Below are 20,745 nucleotides of genomic sequence, written 5' to 3' on the forward strand. Positions count from 1 at the left end.
TGCTTAAGTGTAGGTTGATGTGATGAAATCCACTCAAATCAAATATGGACTCAAATCAAATATGTATATCCGATCTTCGTCGTGGTGAATAGGATGATCTAACAAATTAGCTCTGTTCATGACATCAAGACGAACATGGCTGACAAACACCCGCGTCTACTTGGGTTTGTGTGAATACTTTGCAGGAAAGCACGAGCCAACAGCTATGTTTATACATCTCTCAGAAGGTTAATCCACGACTTCATTGGAGACTTCTTGAGACACCCGTTCAGCTGATTTCCCGGGAGATTAGGGTCTCCGTGGTATAGGCTATAATCCTTAAAAGTAGCATTCTCAAACCTAGAAGATTCGACCTTTTCTGTGACGTTTTGAGTAGGATCAACAAGAGAATCAACTGCTAGAGCTTCACCCTCCGTCAGATTGAATGACCACGGACAATGGCGTTTGATCTAGAGCAGAGGAGATCAATGACTATGAGCAATGGCTTTGATCATATACAGCCTGCCATAGTAGAAGATCATTCACACGCAAAGAAGACAGTAGTACCAGAGTTCATTCAGAAAGACAAAGCAACTCCAATCCTTAACCCTATTCCTATCATTTATTTCAATTTGGTATTCCTTTCACACATTACTCTTACAACTCCATATATGACATAAAATCAACAACCTTTTGATTTGCCTGACTAAGACCTGCAAGATAACCATGGCTTGCTTCAAACAACAATCCTCATGGGATTGACCCTGACTCGCTCAGGTAGTACTTGGATGATCCAATGCACTTCCTGGTACAACAGTACGAAAGTGTGGGGATTCATGCTACCAGATATCAATAAACCACTATCTTGATTATACATCTCTTAGATGACTAATCCATGAGTTTGTAGAGGACTTCCTGAGGCACTAGTTCAGCCGAGGTATGGGGAGATTAGGCTAGAACCAAAGACGCAGCATTCTCTGATCCAGAAGATTCGACCTTGTCTGTGGTGTTTTGAGTAAGATCATCAAGGGGAATGAACTGCAGAAGCTTCGCCCTCAATCAGACTGGATGCGCACTAACCCTGGTGTTCAGCTTGGAAGAAGATTGGCGATCTCTCAAAAAAGGCGTTGATCACATATAGCCTGCCATAGAAGAAATCATTCACAGTTGGCGCAGACAGTGAGACCGAATTAATCCAGAAGAATAAAGCATAACTGAAGCCTTAACCATCTTCTTGTCATTGTATTCACCTTTAATTAAGTAACGTTATTTTTATTTTACTTTTATGCACTTTAAACAAACAAACAACATTTCTATCTGCTTGACTAAGATCTACAAGATAACCACAACTTGATTCAAGCTAACAATCCTCGTGGGATCGACTCTAACTCACTCAGGTATTACTTGGATGATCCAATGTACTTGCTGGTTCAGTTGTGCAAAGTGTAATTCCGCGCACCAAGGGGTTCTGTGTACGCATGCCAAGTTTTTCGTACACGAGCCCCTTGGACAGAGGAGATGTCTTGCGTCGCGTGGCACTTTCCTGTGTACGCGAGCCTGTAAAACTATCCTCTCATGTACGCATGCACACACCTGCGTACACGAGACGTTTGAATAGAGCCGAATGCCCGCGTCGCATTTTTGTCCGCGTATGCATGTCCTCCATAAAGGTTAACAAGCTGCTAAGTCCTACCGAATTCACCTTTGCACACCAAACATTCAATACGCATAACTTTTTTGTTAAAAAGTCATTTTTAGTCTATTCTTTGAATGGCATAAACTTCATGGATCCAATTTTCTTTTAAAACAAATTTGAAAAATTTTGGGGTCCGAAAGCCGAGTTATGGCCCGTTGAAGTTCAGTCAAAAATTAGTTTTTCAACAAAAGTTCCAAAACCTCTACTTTTACCAATCTTCCATTTACTACCAATGTTTTCACACTTAAAAACAACACTAAACATGCTCAATATCATTCTATGTCGTTTCCATCACTTCCGTACAAACCACTTACTCAATTATATTCAATTCCCTTCCACACAATCCAACAATCCCAACAACATAACTCATGCTTATCATAATACGTTATCATCATCATCAAACATCAACGTCAACATCAACATCAACAATCAACAATATCATCATTCATTAACTAATTGTCAACATAATTCCATATTTCTATCAAGGTTACTAAACATAAATACACTTACACATTTCAACCTATCCTATGGTCGCCTAGCCTATGTTTTCACAAAACATTATATATTATCTACGAGAAACCAAAACCATACCTTGCCCGATTTTTCCCTAATGCCGAAGCACCTCAACTTTCTCCGTTGCACAGACACCCAAGGTTCCAAACTGGTGCGTGTGTACACAAAACCCACACTATTTCGTAAAACAACAGTAGTACCAGTAAGTGCACTGCGTCATCCAAGTAATACCTGAGCGAGTCAGGATCGACCCCACAAGAATTGTGGCTTGAAGCAAGCTTATGGTTGTCTTGCAGGTCTTAGTTAGGCGGAATTAGAAGATTTTATATTGGATGTGTAAAGCATGTATTTTCAGGGATAGGAATAGATGATAAGATTAGATTGAGAGTTGGAGTTGCTTTTTCTTTCTGAAGTAACTCTGGTACTACCGTCTTCTTTGCTTGTGAATGATCTTCCTCAATGGTAGGCTGTATGTGATTGACACTGGTTTGAGCAACTGCCAATACTCCTCCAGATCTGAACCCCCGGTTTAAGGTTGATCCATCTCTACTTGAGGGTAAAGTGCATACAGTCCATTTTCCTTCATGATTCTACTCAAAATGCCACAAACAAGGTCGGATCTTCTGGATCAGAGATTGCTGCATCTTTGGGTTCTAGCCTCTGCGATAAACACCCTAATCTCCCCTAAAATTGGCTCAAATAATTTCGCGAGAAGTCCTCAATGAAGTTGTGGATTAACCGTCTAAGAGATGTATATTCAAGCTGTTGTTCGTCACTGTCCGGTGAAAGACGCGTTCTGAATCCAAGTAGACGCGGGTGTTTGTTAGGCACGTTTGTATTAATGTGATGAACAGAGATAATTGGTTAGATCATCCTATTCATCACGATGAAGTATGAATAAACATCTTAGAGATAGATAAAACACGGATTGAAGAAGAAGAAATAGTACTTTTATTAATTCAAAGGACTTAGTAGGGCTCCTCCCCTCAACCTAGGAGGGTTAGAAACTCATACTGAAATTAAAACACAAGGATGATCATGATTATCTCCCCTAATGGAAAATTCGAAGAACGTAAAAGATGATGATGGTGATCCCCCCTAATTACATAAGTTTAATCCCTTAAATAGATGACTAGTAGGGTAAAACAGTCTATTTAGTGCTAAAATCTACTTCTGGGGCCCACTTGGTGAGTGTTTGGGCTGAGCTTTGATGAGATCCATGTGAATTGAGGCTCCTTGGGCGTGGAATGCCAGCTAGGGGGTCCTTTCTGGGCCTTTGGACATTGGGCTATGCTCTTTGGGCGCTGGACACCTGGAAAGGGGCAGGAAGCTGGCGTTGGACGCCAGTTTTGGGCCTTCTAATTCGAAGCAAAAAATGAACTATTATATATTGCTAGAAAACTTTGGAAGTCAGCTTTCCATAGCTATTCATAACGCTCCATTTGGACTTCTGTAGCTCTAGAAAAGTGCTTCCAAATTCAGGCAGGTCAGATCTAGACAGCATCTGTAGTGCTTTCTTTGTCTCTAAATCAGACTTCTGCTCCATTTCCTCAATTTCAGCCAGAAAATACCTGAAATTGCCCAAAAATACAAAAAACTCATACTAGAATCCAAAAATGTGAATTTAACACTAAAACCTATAAAACCTTAATAAAAACTAAATAAAAACTACTATGAACTATATGAAAATGATGTCAAAAAACGTATAAAATATCCCATCATCACAACACCAAACTTAAACTGTTGCTTGTCCCCAAGCAACTAAAAATACAGTAGGATAAAAAAGAAAATTAAGATACAATAAATTTCTAAGTTTCAAATGAAGCTTAGTAAAAATCAGATGAGCAGGACTTAGAGCTTTTTGCTTCTGAATAGTTTTGGTATCTCACTATCCATTAAAAGTCAGAGATGTTGGCATCTTTAGGAACTAAGAATCTAGATGATATTATTGACTCTCCTGGTTAAGCTTATTTTGATTCTTGAACACAGCTTTTTGAGTCTTGGCCATGACCCTAGGCACTCTGTTTTCCAGGATTACCACCAGATACATTCATGCCACAGACACTTTACCTGGGTGAACCTTTTCAGATTGTGACTCAGCTTTGCTAGAGTCCTCAGATAGAGGTGTCCAGAGTTCTTAAACACATTCTTTTTGCTTTGGACCACGACTTTAACCGCTCAGTCTCAAGCTTTTCACTTGACACTTTCACGCCACAAGCACACGGTTAGGGACAGCTTGGTTTAGCTGCTTTGGCCAGAATTTTATTCCTTTGGGCCCTCCTAACCACTGGTGCTCAAAGCCTTGGGCCTTTTTACCCTTGCCTTTTGGTTTAAAGGGTTATTGGCTTTTTACTCTTGCCTTTGGGTTTAAATAGCTTTTGGCTTTTTCTGCTTGCTTTTTATTTTTTCTTTCTTTTTTTTTTGCCATTTTCTTTTCACAAGCAAGCTTTTTCTTTTTGCTTCTTTTCCTTGCTTCAATAATCAATTTTAGATTTTTTCAAATTATCAATAATTCTTTTCCTTTTTCCTTATTCTTTCAAGAGCCAACATTCATAAATTTCAACTTCAAATATGTACTGTTTAATCATTGATGACTGCACATCATGTCATATTTTTCTATACTTTTTCATATCAAAATTTAATTTATAATGCCCAATTATTAAGTATTTGTTGTACTTAAGTTGTATATTGGTTTGATCTTTTGATTTGATGAATTTTGTAGAAAATGGTGGAAAAAGAAGCAAAAAGCACAAAACAAGCTCAAAAGAAGAAAAGAAGAAGTTTTGGGCGTGCCACTTGGTGCATGGGCATGGCACGCCAAGCTTGAGTTCCAGAGGAGTGATTTTGATCCAGCACTTTGGGCGTGGCACGCCAGGCCAACGAAACAGAGAAGGGTTGCTTAACACAACACAATGGGCGTGCCACTTGGAGCTCTGGACATGGCACGCTATGCTTGAATAGCCAAGATCTCAAAGAGGGCGTGCCACTTGGTGTTTTGGGCATGGCACGCCAGCCTTAAGTTCTAGAGGAGTGATTTTGAGCGTGGCACGCCGGGGCATATGCCAGCCTGACCTTCTCTCATTCAAATGAATATATTTTGAGCTACAGAACTCCAAATGAGGTGATTTTAGTGCCATTTGAAAGTAGACATTGATGACATGTCATCATGTCATGTTTTTCTATGCTTTTTCATGCAAGAAATTGATGATTAGTGCTTAAATATTGCATTCTTTATATCATCATGAACCATGCATGCATTGACATCATTATTTGAAAATGGATGGAACGAAAGCTTAAAGCAATAAACACTAGTGCTACGTTCATGATCAAAACGGAGCGCCCAAGAAGGGAGCAAGGCAAAGCGCTACTTCAAGGCAAGCATTCATCAAAGGAGTGCTCCGTTCATTGTTTTCATTTTATCAGGCTCCTCATGAAAAAAAAGCAAGCCGCAATGTCAAAGAAAGATGGAGCCAAGGATCAAACCAGGCACATACAAGCGAGCGCCACTTTGCTAAGCGCTATTGCAACAAGGAAATTGCCAACAATTGAAGTCACCAAGGGTCAAAATGGGACCTTGTCCAAAGCAAGAGAGAGCGCTACGTGAACTTAGTTCACTGAGCGCTATGTTTCATGAGGAAATGGACCAAAAGGAGGCCACCATGGTTTGAAGGGGGAGTCCCACCCAATGCTAGTAGCGCTATGTTATCTAAGTAAACTGAGCGCTATGAAGAATGCTTCTCACGCATCAAATGAGCCAAGGCACAAAGCAAAGGGAGCGTTGCGTTATTGCACTTAACCGAGCGCTCCCCTGGAAGGTTCCCACACAGCAAACCAACTTGAACCAAGCAATCTTGACCCATGCCTCCAAACCAATTGAACCAAGGCCAATCGGACCTATCTCTCTTCAAATCCAAAGCAAGCAAAGCTCACATCATCACTCAAAGACACAAGAACAAGCTAGATTAGGAATTTCATTTAATTTGTAATTTATTTTCAATTTCAATTTCATTTTCATTTTGTAAAGTCTATAAAAAGGCATCAGTTTCATTTCATTAGGAAGGCTGGCTTTGTTAGAAAAGAATAGGAGTAGGATAGAATAGAAAGCCTTCTTTGAAACACTTTTAATTTTTCTGCGCTTTTACATTTCAAGTATTGCAATTAAATTTCACAGTTTCATTTTCATTGAGCTTGATTACTCTTCTGCACTTCTACTTCTCTGCAATCTTTACATTTCTGTCTATGATTTAATTTGATTTACTCTTTCTGCAAGTTTAATTTCCTACAATTGCTCTAAGTCATGATTTCTTCCTCTGAAATTTACATTTGAATTTGCTGTGAACTTGATTTAATTTTCCTGCAATTTAAACTTCCTGTTACTTGTTCTCAAGATCTCTTTGATTGCTTGCTTCATTGCTTTCTTTAATTTCCAGCACCCAGCCCCCTTTACATTTCATGCAATTTACCTTTCTTGTCATTTAAGATTCTGTCAATTTACATTTCTTGCTCTTTAAGATTCAGCCAATTTACTTCTTCTGCACTTTTAATTTTCTATAATTTACCTACTACCAGTTCAATTTCACTCAATTCAACAATGTTAGCTTGAGTCGATTAATCACCCACTAAAGTTGCTTGATCCATCAATCCCTGTGGGATCGACCTCACTCTTGTGAGTTTTTACTACTTGATGCGACCTGGTACACTTGCCGGTGAGTTTTGTGTGGAATCGTTTTTCCACCCATCAAGTTTTTGGTGCCGTCGCCGGGGATTGATTTAGATAAAAAATGATTAAGTGGGTGAGAGGTCTAGATTAAGCATTTTCTTTGTTTTTTTGTTTTTTGTTTTATGCTGATAGCAAGGTGTTTGAGTTATTGCCTCACTAAGAAATTCTTCTCTGAGATATGAATTTCAATCTTCATTGATGTTGTGTTTTACAAAATTCAAATGGAGTTCAACTCATCTTATGATCAAACAAATTTTACGGGATATTACCCACACCAATCTCTACTGGTGGCTGGGAATATCACCAAGAAAATATAAATTCTGAGCACTCCAATCCATGGAGATTTACTTCAGAGACACAAGATGAGCAAGAAAATCATATGGGATACCAACCACCACCACAAAATGATTCATATCATTATCCTCATGGTGGTTGGGAGTATCACCAAGAATTGAAAGAGTATGAACATCTCCCAGAGCCACAAAGTGACTCATCCTGTGATGACAGTTACACAAACCATGGCTGGGAAGGGAATGTCAACAGTTCGTACTCCATTCATCAAGAGACATCTTCCTGGAGTATACTCTCAATAAAGTCATGCAAAATTGTCCACCCTCACTTTCCAGTTTCTCATTTGAAAGTTCTTCATCACTTGATTATGCCTCAACACAATGTTTCCTCCAAGATCCATACAACTCATCTTACCAACCACAAAATTCATTCCACAACTCACAAAATTCACTCAATAACCCTCAAAACAACTTCACTATAACACGTTCATGTCCGAAAAATTACTCTCAACCTTCATAGGATCTCCTTCAAAAGTCCAGAGAATTTTTTGGAAGACAAGAACAATCCTGGAAAAGGAAAGAAACCCTCTACAATAAGATGAATGGATATTTGGAGCAAGCAAGAAGAAACAGAGAATTGCTAAGCAAGGAAGGTGAAGATCAATTGGTGGATAGAAAGGAGGAAGTGGAAGAACAAGAAAGTGAGGAAGTCAGTCAAGAAAATTCACACTCAAGTGAGGCAGAGAAGTACATAAAGGAAGAGCTCATTGAGCCACCAATTCAAAAGGCTCTGGATGAAGATAAAATTCCAATACACACACAGTAACCAAGTCTTGAATCCAAAGAAGTGAAGGCAACTAACAAGAGCACCAATTCTGTCCCTGATCCAGCATGCAAGCTCAATCAAGCCATTTACAAAAGGAAGCTTACTGAGGAGAAGCCAAAACAAGGGACAATAGTTGAATCTTCTCCCCCCTTGAGGTCATTCCTCTTAACAAACTGGAAGAAGATAAAGAAAGTGAAGAACATGTCAACCGTAGGTAACATTTCTTTTCTTTGCTTTGTTTACTTTCTCTGTTTGCTTTGTTTAATTTTAATAAATTGGCATATGATTACATTCTTAGTTTGGTGTTGCCCTACAACAATTGAAGTCACCAAGGGTCGAAATGGGACCTTGTCCAAAGCAAGAGAGAGCGATACGTGAACTTAGTTCACTGAGCACTATGTTTCATGAGGAAATGGATTAAAAGGAGGCCACCATAGTTCGAAGGGAGAGTCCCACCCAAAGCTAGTAGCGCTATGTTATCTAAGTAAACTGAGCGCTTTGAACAATGCTTCTCACGCATCAAATGAGCCAAGGCACAAAGCAAAGGGAGCGCTGTGTTATTGCACTTAACCGAGCGCTCCCCTGAAAGGTTCTCACACGCCAAATCAACTTGAACCAAGCAACCTTAACTCATGTCTCCAAACCAATTGAACCAAGACCAACCAGATCTATCTCTCTTTAAATCCAAAGCAAGCAAAGCCCACATCATCACTCAAAGGCACAAGAACAAGCTAGATTAGGAATTTCATTTAATTTGTAATTTATTTTCAATTTCAATTTGATTTTCATTTTGTAAAGCCTATAAAAAGGCATCAGTTTCATTTCATTAGGAAGGCTGTCTCTGCTAGAGAGCAATAGGAGTAGGATAGAATAGAAAGCCTTCTTTGAAACACTTTCAAGTATTTCAAGTATTGCACTTAGTCTGCACTTTTAATTACAGTTTCATTTTCATTGAGCTTGATTACTCTTCTGCACTTCTACTTTTCTGCAATCTTTACATTTCTGTCCATGATTTAATCTGATTTACTCTTCCTGCAAGTTTAATTTCCTGTAATTGCTCTAAGTCATGATTTCTTCCTCTGAATTTTACATTTGAGTTTGCTGTGAGCTTGATTTAATTTTCCTACAATTTAAACTTCTTGTTACTTGTTCTCAAGATCTCATTGATTGCTTGCTTCATTGCTTTCTTTAATTTCCAGCACCCAGCCCCCTTTACATTTCATGCATTTTACCTTTCTTGTCATTTAAGATTCTGTCAATTTATATTTCTTGCTCTTTAAGATTCAGCCAATTTACTTCTTCTGCACTTTTAATTTACTGCAATTTACCTTTTGCCACTTCCATTTCACTCAATTCAACAATGTTAGCTAGACTAGACTAATCACCCACTAAAGTTGCTTGATCCATCAATCCCTGTAGGATCGACCTCACTCTTGTGACTTATTACTACTTGATGCGACCCGGTACACTTATCGGTGAGCTTTGTGTGGAATCGTTTTTCCACCCATCAAACATCCAGAGCTTTCCAACCATATATAACACTTTATAGTGAACACTAGAATTGAGGAAGATATTGACCCCGAAATCACAAGGAGCAAAACACGTCCTTGCAGAGTTACCAGCCTGATCTCTTCATCTTCAAAGGAACATAACTTGAGTTGTAGAGGTCTAAATGATGTGATTTTGGTGGCGTTGAAAAGCTGACATCTAGAGCTTTCCAACGATATATAAAACTCAATAGTGGATGTTACACTTGAAAGTGAAAAAGACCATTCTCTTCAGCATTGCAAGCCTGGGTGTGGCACGCCAGCTCGAGGGCGTGGCATGCCAATCCCTTTCATAAGATGGGCGTGGCACGCCCGGTTCTGAGTGTGCCACGCCAGTTCTAATGGCCAGAGAGGAAGATTTGGTGCATCATTCAAGGCGTGGCACACCAAAAATGGGCATGGCACGCCAGTTTCACAACACAAGGGGCGTGACACGCCGAGAATGGGCGTGGCAAGCCGGGGTACTTGGCAAACTGACCTCTTCACCTTCAAATGGGCATAACGTGAGATGCAGAGGTCGAAATAAGTTGATTTTAGTGGCGTTAGAAAGCTGACATTCAGGGCTTTCTAACAATATATAATATATCATAGTGGACATTCAATTTGGGGCCCAAACAACTCCATACGTTCAACATTGCAAAGTGGGTCACAATCCAAATTAAAGAGCAAATTCTATTGGGCGTGGCACTTGAACCCACATGCCAACTTCTTCCTGTAGCCCGCAACCTTCAACCAAGCCCACTTCAACTCTAATTCAAGCCACAATTGTCAACCAATCAAGGCCACAAGAAGCATCTAGAATAGTTTATTTGCTTTTCATTGTAATTTGCATTCAATTTCATTTAAGTTTGTAATTTAGGAGAGCCTATATAAAGGCCTTAGTTTCATAGAATTGGATAACAATTTCTGCTAGGGATGGGTCTTCGGACTCCCTCTTCTCACCCACACTTCTCTCCTCTTCCACTTTCTTACTTGTAAATATTTTAGTTATGAATCACTAACTCTTTCAAAGAGCTCTATTGTTTTTCAGTGGATTAGTGATGAGCGGATAATTTATACGCTTTTTGGCATTGTGTTTAGGTAGTTTTTAGTAGGATCTAACTACTTTTAGGGATGTTTTCATTAGTTTTTATGCTAAATTCACATTTCTGGACTTTACTATGAGTTCATGTGTTTTTCTGTGATTTCAGGTAAATTTTGGCTGAAATTGAGGGACTTGAGCAAAACTCTGATAAAAGGCTGACAAAGGACTGCTGATGTTGTTGGATTCTGACCTCCCTTCACTCGAAATGGATTTTCTAGAGCTACAGAAATCCAAATGGCGCGCTCTCAATGGCGTTGGAAAGTAGACATCCAAAGCTTTCCAGCAATATATAATAGTTTATACTTTGTTCGAGATTTGACGACGTAAACTGGCGCTCAACGCCAGTTCCATGCTACATTCTGGAGTCAAACGCCAGAAACACGTCACGAACCAGAGTTGAACGCCAGAAACACGTTACAACTTGGCGTTCAACTCCAAAAGAAGCCTCAGCTCGTGTAAAGATCAAGCTCAGCCCAAACACACACCAAGTGGGCCCCGAAAGTGGATTTATGCATCAATTACTTACTTTTGTAAACCCTAGTAGCTAGTTTAGTATAAATAGAACTTTTTACTAGTGTATTAGACATCTTTGGTCTCAGTTTTATTTTATTATTGATCTGAGGAGACTATTGATCACGTTTTGGGGGCTGACCATTCGGCCATGCCTGAACCTTCATCACTTTTATATTTTTAACGGTGGAGTTTCTACGCAACATAGATTAAGGGTGTGGAGCTCTGCTGTACCTCAAGTTTCAATGCAATTACTACTATTTTCGATTCAATTCCGCTTGTTCTTATTCTAAGATATTCATTGCACTTCTACATGATGAATGTGATGATCTGTGACACTCATCATCATTCTCACCTATGAACGCGTGACTGACAACCACTTGCGTTCTACCTTAAACCGGGCGCATATCTCTTGGATTCCTTAATCAGAATCTTCGTGGTATAAGCTAGAATTGATGGCAGGATTCATGGGAATCCGGAAAGTCTAACCTTGTCTCTGGTATTCCGAGTAGGATTCCGGGATTGAATGACTGTGACGAGCTTCAAACTCGCGATTGTTGGGCGTGATGACAAACGCAAAAGAATCAAGGGATTCTATTCCAACATGATCGAGAACCGACAGATGATTAGTCGTGCTGTGACAGAGCATTTGGACCATTTTCACTAAGAGGATGGGATGTAGCCATTGACAACAGTGATGCCCTAGATACAGCTTGCCATGGAAACGAGTAAGAAGGATTGGATGAAAACAGAGATTCAGAAGGAACACAGCACCTCCATCCACTTATCTGAAATTCCTTCCATTGAATTACATGAGTAACTCTATCTTTATTTTCTGTTTTATTTATTTACTATTCGAAAACTCCATAACATTTATTATCCGCCTAACTGAGATTTACAAGATGACCATAGCTTGCTTCATACCAACAATCTCCGTGGGATCGACCCTTACTCACGTAAGGTATTACTTGGACGACCCAGTGCACTTGCTGGTTAGTTGTGCGGAGTTGTGACTAAGTGTGACTCACGTTTGAGAGCGCTACCAGTTTTTTGGAGCCATTGTTGATGATCACAATTTCGTGCACCAAGTTTTTGGCGCCGTTGCTGAGGATTGTTCGAGTATGGACAACTGACGGTTCGTCTTGTTGCTCAGATTAGGTAATTTTCTTTTTATTTTCTTTTTAAAAAGTTTTCCAAAATATTTTTCAAAATTTTTTCTTTTTTTTTTCAAAAAATTATTCAAAATTTTTAAGAATGAATTCTAGTGTTTCATAAAGTATGTTGAAGCTTGGCTGGTTGTGAAGCCATGTCTAACTCAATTGGATTGAGGCTTCAAAACCATCAGCATAGAGGCAAGTTAATTGGAATACCAGTTGTTACATGCTTGATTTATATCTTCTAAAGCTGGCCGGCTATTAAGCCATGCCCGACCCTTGGATTGGAGCTTTAGGCTAATATTGAAAGATTCCTGGAATTCTTATTAAAAATTTTGAATTTCTTATTTTATTTTTCCTATATGTTTTTCGAAAAATATAAAAGAAAATACAAAAAAAATCATAAAATCATAAAAAACTAAAAATATTTTGTGTTTCTTGTTTGAGTCTTGAGTCAAGTTATAAGTTTGGTGTCAATTGCATATTCATCTTGTTCTTGCAATTTTCGAAAATTCATGCATTCATAGTGTTCTTCATGATCTTCAAGTTGTTCTTGGTAAGTCTTCTTGTTTGATCTTGATGTTTTCTTGTTTTGTGTCTTTTATTGTTTTTCATGTGCATTTTTGCATTCATAGTGTCCATGCATTAAAGATTTCTAAGTTTGGTGTCTTCCATATTTTCTTTGCATAATTTTTTTTTCAAAAATATGTTCTTGATGTTCATCATGATCTTCAAAGTGTTCTTGGTGTTCATCTTGACATTCATAGTGTTCTTGCATGCATTTTGTGTTTTGATCCAAAATTTTTATGTTTTGGGTCATTTTTATGTTTTTCTCTCTCATCATTAAAAATTCAAAAAATCAAAAAATATCTTTTCCTTATTTCTCTCAAAAATTTCGAAAATTTGGGTTGACTTAGTTAAAAAGTTTTAAAATTAGTTGTTTCTTACAAGTCAAGTCAAATTTTCAAATTTAAAAAATTTATCTTTTCAAAATCTCTATCAAAAATCAAATCTTTTTCATTTTTTTCCTATTTTTGAAAATTTAAAAAAAAAACTATTTTTCAAAAATCTTTTTCTTAATAGAATTTCATGATTTTTGAAAATTACACTAACAATTAATATGATTGATTAAAAAATTTGAAGTTTGTTACTTTCTTGTTAAGAAAGGTTCAATCTTTAAATTCTAGAATCATATCTTTTAGTTTCTTGTTAGTTATATAATTAATTTTAATTTTAAAAAAATTAAATCTTTTCCAACTATATCTTTTTAATCATATCTTTTTATCATATCTTTTTCAAGTTTTATCTTTTTTTTTTTTCAAAAATTTGATTTTAAAATATCTTTTCTAACTTCTTATCTTCTTATCTTCTTATCTTTTCAAATTTGATTTTAATATCTTTTTCAACTAACTAATTAACTTTTTGTTTGTTTCTTATCTTTTTCAAAACTACCTAACTACTTTTCCCTCTCTACTTTTCGAAAATATCTCATCCCTTTTTCAAAATTCTTTTTAATTAACTAATTGTTTTAAATTTTAATTTTAATTTTATTTTCGAAAATCATTTAACTCCTTTTCAAAATTTATTTTCGAAAATTTCTCCCTCTCTCATCTTCTTCTATTTATTTATTTATTTACTAACACTTATCTTCACCTCTCTTCATCTCAAATCACTGCCCCTATCCTCACCTTTGTGTTTGGATTCTCCTTTCTTTATTCCCTTTCTTCTTTTACTAATAATAAGGAACCTCTTTACTGTGACATAGAGGATTCCTCTTCTCTTCTTTTTCTGTTCTCTTCTCTTTCATATGAGCAGGAACAAGGAAAAAGGCATTCTTGTTGAAGCTGATCCAGAACCTGAAAGGACTCTGAAGAGGAAACTAAGAGAAGCTAAATTACAACAATCTAGAGATAACCTTGCTGAAATTTTCGAACAAGAAAAGGAGATGGCAGCCGAACCCAACAACAATAATGCCAGAAGGATGCTTGGTGATTATACTACACCTACTTCCAAGTTTGATGGAAGAAGAATCTCAATTCCTACCATTGGAGCAAACAATTTTGAGCTGAAACCTCAACTAGTTACTCTAATGCAACAAAACTGCAAGTTTCATGGACTTCCATTAGAAGATCCCTATCAGTTTTTAACTGAGTTCTTACAGATCTGTGAGACTGTAAAGATGAATGGAGTAGATCCTGAAGTCTACAGGCTCATGCTTTTCCCTTTTGTTGTAAGAGACAGAGCTAGAACATGGTTGGATTCACAACCTAAAGATAGCCTGGACTCTTGGGATAAGCTGGTCACGGCCTTCTTGGCTAAGTTCTTTCCTCCTTAAAAGCTGAGCAAGCTTAGAGTGGATGTTCAAACCTTCAAACAAAAAGATGGTGAATCCCTCTATGAAGCTTGGGAAAGATATAAGCAGATGACCAAAAGATGTCCTCCTGACATATTTTCAGAATGGACCATGATAGATATATTCTATTTTGGTCTATTTGAGTTCTCTAAGATGTCATTGGACCATTCTGCAGGTGGATCCATTCACCTAAAGAAAACGCCTACAGAAGCTCAAGAACTTATTGACATGGTTGCGAATAACCAGTTCATGTACACTTCTGAGAGGAGTTCCATGAATAATGGGATGCCTCAGAGGAAGGGAATTCTTGAGATTGATGCTCTGAATGCCATATTGGCTTAGAACAAAATGTTGACTCAGCAAGTCAACATGATTTCCCAAAGTCTGAATGGATGGCAAAATGCATCCAATAGTACTAAAGAGGCATCTTCTGAAGAAGAAGCTTATGATCCTGATAACCCTGCAATAGCAGAGGTAAATTATATGGGTGAACCTTATGGAAACACCTATAATTCATCATGGAGAAATCATCCAAATTTCTCATAGAAGGATCAACAAAAGCCTCAACAAGGCTTTAATAATGGTGGAAGAAATAGGCTTAGCAATATTAAGCCTTATCCATCATCTTCTCAGCAACAGACAGAGAATTATGAACAGAGTACCACTAACTTAGAAAATTTAGTCTCTGATCTCTCTAAGGCCACTTTAAGTTTCATGAGTGAAACAAGGTCTTCCATCAGAAATCTAGAGGCACAAGTGGGCCAGCTGAGTAAGAAAATCACTGAAACCCCTCCTAGTACTCTCCCAAGCAATACAGAAGAGAATCCAAAGAGAGAGTACAAGGCCATTGATATACTTGATGAGCGGATATTTTATACGCTTTTTGGGGGTAATTTCATGTAGATTTTAGTATGTTTTAATTAGTTTTTAGTAGAATATTATTAGTTTTTAGGCAAAAATCATATTTCTGGACTTTACTATGAGTGTGTGTATTTTTCTGTGATTTCAGGTATTTTCTGGCTGAAATTGAGGGAGTTGAGCAAAAATCTGACTTAGGCTGAAAAAGGACTGCTGATGCTGTTGGATCCTGACCTCCCTGCACTCGGAATGGATTTTTTGGAGCTACAGGAGTCCAATTGGCGTTCTCTCAACGGCGTTGGAAAGTAGACATCCAGGGCTTTCCAGCAATATATAATAGTCCATACTTTGCGTGAAGATAGACGACGTAACTTGGCGTTGAACGCCAAGTTCATGCTGCTGTCTGGAGTTAAACGCCAGAAAAACGTCATGATCCGGAGTTGAACGCCCAAAACACGTCATAACCTGAAGTTTAACGCCAAGAAAGGCCTCTACTCGTGGATAGCTTTAGTCTCAGCCCCAGCACACACCAAGTGGGCCCCAGAAGTGGATCTCTGCACCAATTATCTTTGTTTACTCATTTTCTGTAAACCTAGGGTACTAGTTTACTATTTAAACAACTTTTAGAGACTTATCTTGTACCTCATGACATTTTCAGATCTGAATTACATACTTTTGACGGCATGAGTCTCTAAACTCCATTGTTGGGGGTGAGGAGCTCTACAGCGTCTCGATGAATTAATGCAATTGTTTCTATTTCACTCAAACGTGTGTATGGTCCGATCTAAGATGTTTATTCGCGCTTAATTGTGATAGAGGTGATGATCCGTGATACTCATCACCTCTCTGAATCTATGAACGTGTGTCTGACAAACACCTCCGTTCTACATCAGACTGAATGAACTTCTCTTAGATTCCCCCACAGAATCTTCGCGGTATAAGCCGGATTGATGGCGGCATTCATGAGAATCCAGAAAGTCTAAACCTTGTCTGTGGTATTCCGAGTAGGATTCTGGGATTGAATGACTGTGACGAGCTTCAAACTCTTGAAGGCTGGGCGTTAGTGACAGACGCAAAAGAATCAATGGATTCTATTCCAACCTGATTGAGAACCGACAGATGATTAGCCGTGCTGTGACAGAGCATAGGAACGTTTTCACTGAGAGGATGGGAAGTAGCCACTGACAATGGTGACGCCCTACATGCAGCTTGCCGTAGACGTGCTTTACAAACAATTGAGTTAAATATTACATTGCAGGAATTCAGAGGACAAAGCATCTCCAAAACTCCAACATATTCCCCATTACTGCACAACAAGTAACGCTATTATTCTTTATTATTTCAACTTACAATTTTAAATAGTTTGGCTTTTTACAACTAAATCTAAATAACTTTATTTGCATCCTGACTAAGATTAATAAAATAAGTATTGATTGCTTCAAACCAATAATCTCCGTGGGATCGACCCTTACTCACGTAAGGTATTACTTGGACGACCCAGTGCACTTGCTGGTTAGTTGTGCGAATCACAAATTCGTGCATCAAGTTTTTGGCGCCGTTGCCGGGGATTATTGAGTTTGAACAATTGAAGGCATATTTTATTTCTTAGATCAGGGATAATTTATTTTTGGTTGTTACAGAGTCATTAAATTTTGATAGGATAGTTTCTTTTCAAAAATTTCTTTTCAAAAATATTATTTTTCTCAATTAACTGTTAATTTTTCGTGAGTTTAGTGTCTTATTCTAAGTTTGGTGTTAATTGCATATTTTATATCTTCTTTAAAATTCTCGTGTTAGTGTTCTTGGTTCTTCCTTGATATTTAAGTTGTTCTTGATAATTGGTTATACCCTTTGGAACCTCTTTCAAAAATAACTTTTCTTGGATTGAATCTTGTGCCAAATTTTAAGTTTGGTGTTTTCTTGTTAATCTCTTTATAATTTTCGAAAATTTTATTAAAGTTTTCTAAAAATTTTAAGTTTGGTGTTCTTTCTTTTGTTCTTGGTGTTCTTGTGAATCTTCAAAGTGTTCTTGAGTTTTTCTTGTGTCTTGATCTTAAAATTTTTAAGTTTGGTGTTCCTTGGTGTTTTCCCTCCAAAAAATTTTCGAAAATAAGGAGCATTAGATTTAAAAATTTTAAGTCTTGTGCCTTTTGTGTGTTTTTCTCTTTCATCATAAAATTCAAAAAAAAAAATCTTTTCTAACTAATTTTAAAACTACATTTTCGAAATTTTTTATATAAATTTCAAATTTTAATTTCAAATTTTTCGAAAAAAAAATTATTTTTAACTTCTTTTTATATATTTTGTTTTTATTTATTCCACTCTTATAAAATAAATAAAATCAACATATAAATTATCTCTTGTAATCCAATATGGAAGCAAGTAGGAATGAACAGTCCAAGAGGACTCTGGGGTCATATGCTAACCCCACTACTGCTTCATATGGGAGTAGTATCTGTATACCCTCCATTGGAGTTAGTAGCTTTGAGCTGAATCCTCAGCTCATTATCATGGTGCAGCAAAACTGCCAGTATTCTGGTCTTCCACATGAAGAACCTACAGAGTTTCTGGCACAATTTCTGCAAATTGCTGACACAGTACATGATAAAGAAGTGGATCAGGATGTCTACAGATTATTACTGTTTCCATTTGCTGTAAAAGATCAAGCTAAGAGGTGGTTAAATAACCAGCCTAAGAACAGCATAAAAACATGGAAACAGCTGTCAGAAAAATTCCTGAATCACTATTTCCCTCCAAAACGGATGACACAGCTAAGGCTAAGCATCCAAGGCTTCAAACAAGGAGATAATGAATCCCTTTATGATGCCTGGGAGAGATATAGAGAGATGCTAAGAAAATGCCCCTCTGAAATGTTTTCAGAATGGGTGCAATTAGACATCTTTTACTATGGGCTTACAGAAAAAGCTCAGATTTCTCTAGACCACTCAGCTGGTGGATCTATACATATGAGAAAAACAATTGAAGAAGCTCAAGAGCTTATTGATACAGTTGCCAGAAATCAGCATCTGTATCTAAACAGTGAATCTTCCATGAAAGAAGAAGCTAGAACAGTAACTGCTGAACTCAGTCCGGTGGATCAGGCTAATGAATTCAATCAGCAATTAGACTTTCTAACCAAGCAGCTAGCCGAATTCAAGGAAATATTACAGGAAACAAGAATGGCTAACAGGAATATGGAAGTGCAATTAAAGCAGACAGAAAAGCAACTGTCAAAACAAATAGCAGATGAATGCCAAGCAGTTCAATTAAGAAGTGGGAAAACATTAAATACCTCACTTCAAAGCAGCAGGAAGCTAAGAAATGAACAGATGGCCAATCAAAATCCCTCTGAGGACAATCAGAGCCCAGAGAGGAATAATGCTGGCGCTGAACGCCCAGCCCATGCTCATTCCTGGCGTTCAACGCCAGAAACAAGCATGGATCTGGCGTTGAACGCCCAAAAGGAACATGGTTCTGGCGTTCAAACGCCAGTAACAAACAAGGAGGTGGCGTTTAACGCCACCCCAGCTTCCACCCCTGGTATTCAAATGCCAGTGGGGGATCAGTCACATACAAGTGATGATAACAACCCTTCTAAAAAGGATTCCCAACCCACTTCCGTAGGTAATAAACCTACAGCAACTAAGGTTGAGGAATACAAAGCCAAAATGCCTTATCCTCAAAAACTCCGCCAAGCGGAACAGGATAAGCAATTTGCCCACTTTGCAGACTATCTCAGGACTCTTGAAATAAAGATTCCGTTTGCAGAAGCACTTGAGCAAATACCCTCTTATGCTAAGTTCATGAAAGAGATCTTAAGTCATAAGAAGGATTGGAGGGAAACTGAAAAAGTTTACCTCACTGAAGAATGCAGTGCAGTCATTCTGAAAAGCTTACCTGAGAAGCTTAAAGATCCTGGGAGCTTTATGATACCATGCACATTAGAAGGTGTTTGTACCAAGCAAGCTTTATGTGATCTTGGGGCAAGTATCAACCTAATACCTGCATCTACTATCAGAAAGCTTGGTTTGACTGAAGAAATCAAACCAACCAGGATATGTCTTCAACTTGCTGATGGCTCCATTAAATACCCATCAGGCGTGATTGAAGACATGATTGTCAAGGTTGGGCCATTTGCCTTTCCTACTGACTTTGTGGTGCTGGAAATGGAGGAGCATAAGAGTGCAACTCTCATTCTAGGAAGACCTTTCCTAGCAACTGGCCGAACCCTCATTGATGTCCAAAAAGGGGAAGTAACCTTGAGAGTCAATGAGGAAGAGTTTAAGTTGAATGTTGTCAAAGCCATGCAACATCCAGACACCCCAAATGACTGCATGAGTGTTGATATTATTGACTCTCTGGTAAAAGAGGTCAATATGGCTGAGAGTCTCGAATCAGAGCTAGAAGACGTCTTTAAAGATGTTCAGCCTGATTTGGAGGAATCAGAGAAGATAATAGAACCTCTGAAAATCCCTCCAGAAGAGGAGAAACCTCCAAAACCCGAACTCAAGCCATTACCACCATCCCTGAAATATGCATTTCTGGGAGAAGGTGATACCTTTCCTGTAATTATAAGCTCTACCTTAGAGCCACAGGAAGAGGAAGCACTAATTCAAGTGCTAAGGACGCACAAGACAGCTCTTGGGTGGTCCATTAGTGATCTTAAGGGCATTAGCCCAGCCAGATGCCTGCACAAAATCTTGCTGGAGGATGACGCCAAGCCAGTGGTTCAACCACAAAGGCGGCTGAATCCAGCTATGAAAGAAGTGGTGCAGAAAGAGGTCACTAAATTACTAGAGGCTGGGATTATTTATCCTATTTCTGACAGCCCCTGGGTGAGCCCTGTCCAAGTTGTCCCTAAGAAAGGAGGCATGACAGTGGTTCATAATGAAAAAAAATGAACTGGTTCCTACAAGGACAGTTACAGGGTGGCGTGGGTGCATTGATTATAGAAGGCTCAATACAGCCACCAGAAAGGATCATTTTCCTTTACCATTCATAGACCAGATGCTAGAAAGACTAGCAGGTCATGAATACTACTGCTTCCTGGATGGATATTCAGGTTATAATCAAATTGCAGTAGATCCCCAGGATCAAGAGAAAACGGCATTCACATGTCCATCTGGAGTATTTGCTTACAGAAGGATGCCATTTGGCCTGTGCAATGCACCTGCAACCTTTCAGAGGTGCATGCTCTCAATTTTCTCTTATATGT

The 20,745-nt window shown here is 38.2% G+C and overlaps 1 non-coding gene across 1 annotated transcript; it reads right to left on the reverse strand.

The window, feature by feature from the left end:
* Window positions 1-14,663: 14,663 nt before the first annotated feature.
* Window positions 14,664-14,767, reverse strand: LOC112798807 (small nucleolar RNA R71). The gene has a single exon (XR_003200404.1). It is a non-coding gene; the product is annotated as a small nucleolar RNA R71 (small nucleolar RNA).
* Between the last annotated feature and the right edge of the window lie 5,978 nt (window positions 14,768-20,745).

Source organism: Arachis hypogaea, chromosome 4 (assembly GCF_003086295.3).
Source record: "Arachis hypogaea cultivar Tifrunner chromosome 4, arahy.Tifrunner.gnm2.J5K5, whole genome shotgun sequence".
Lineage (NCBI taxonomy): Eukaryota > Viridiplantae > Streptophyta > Magnoliopsida > Fabales > Fabaceae > Arachis > Arachis hypogaea.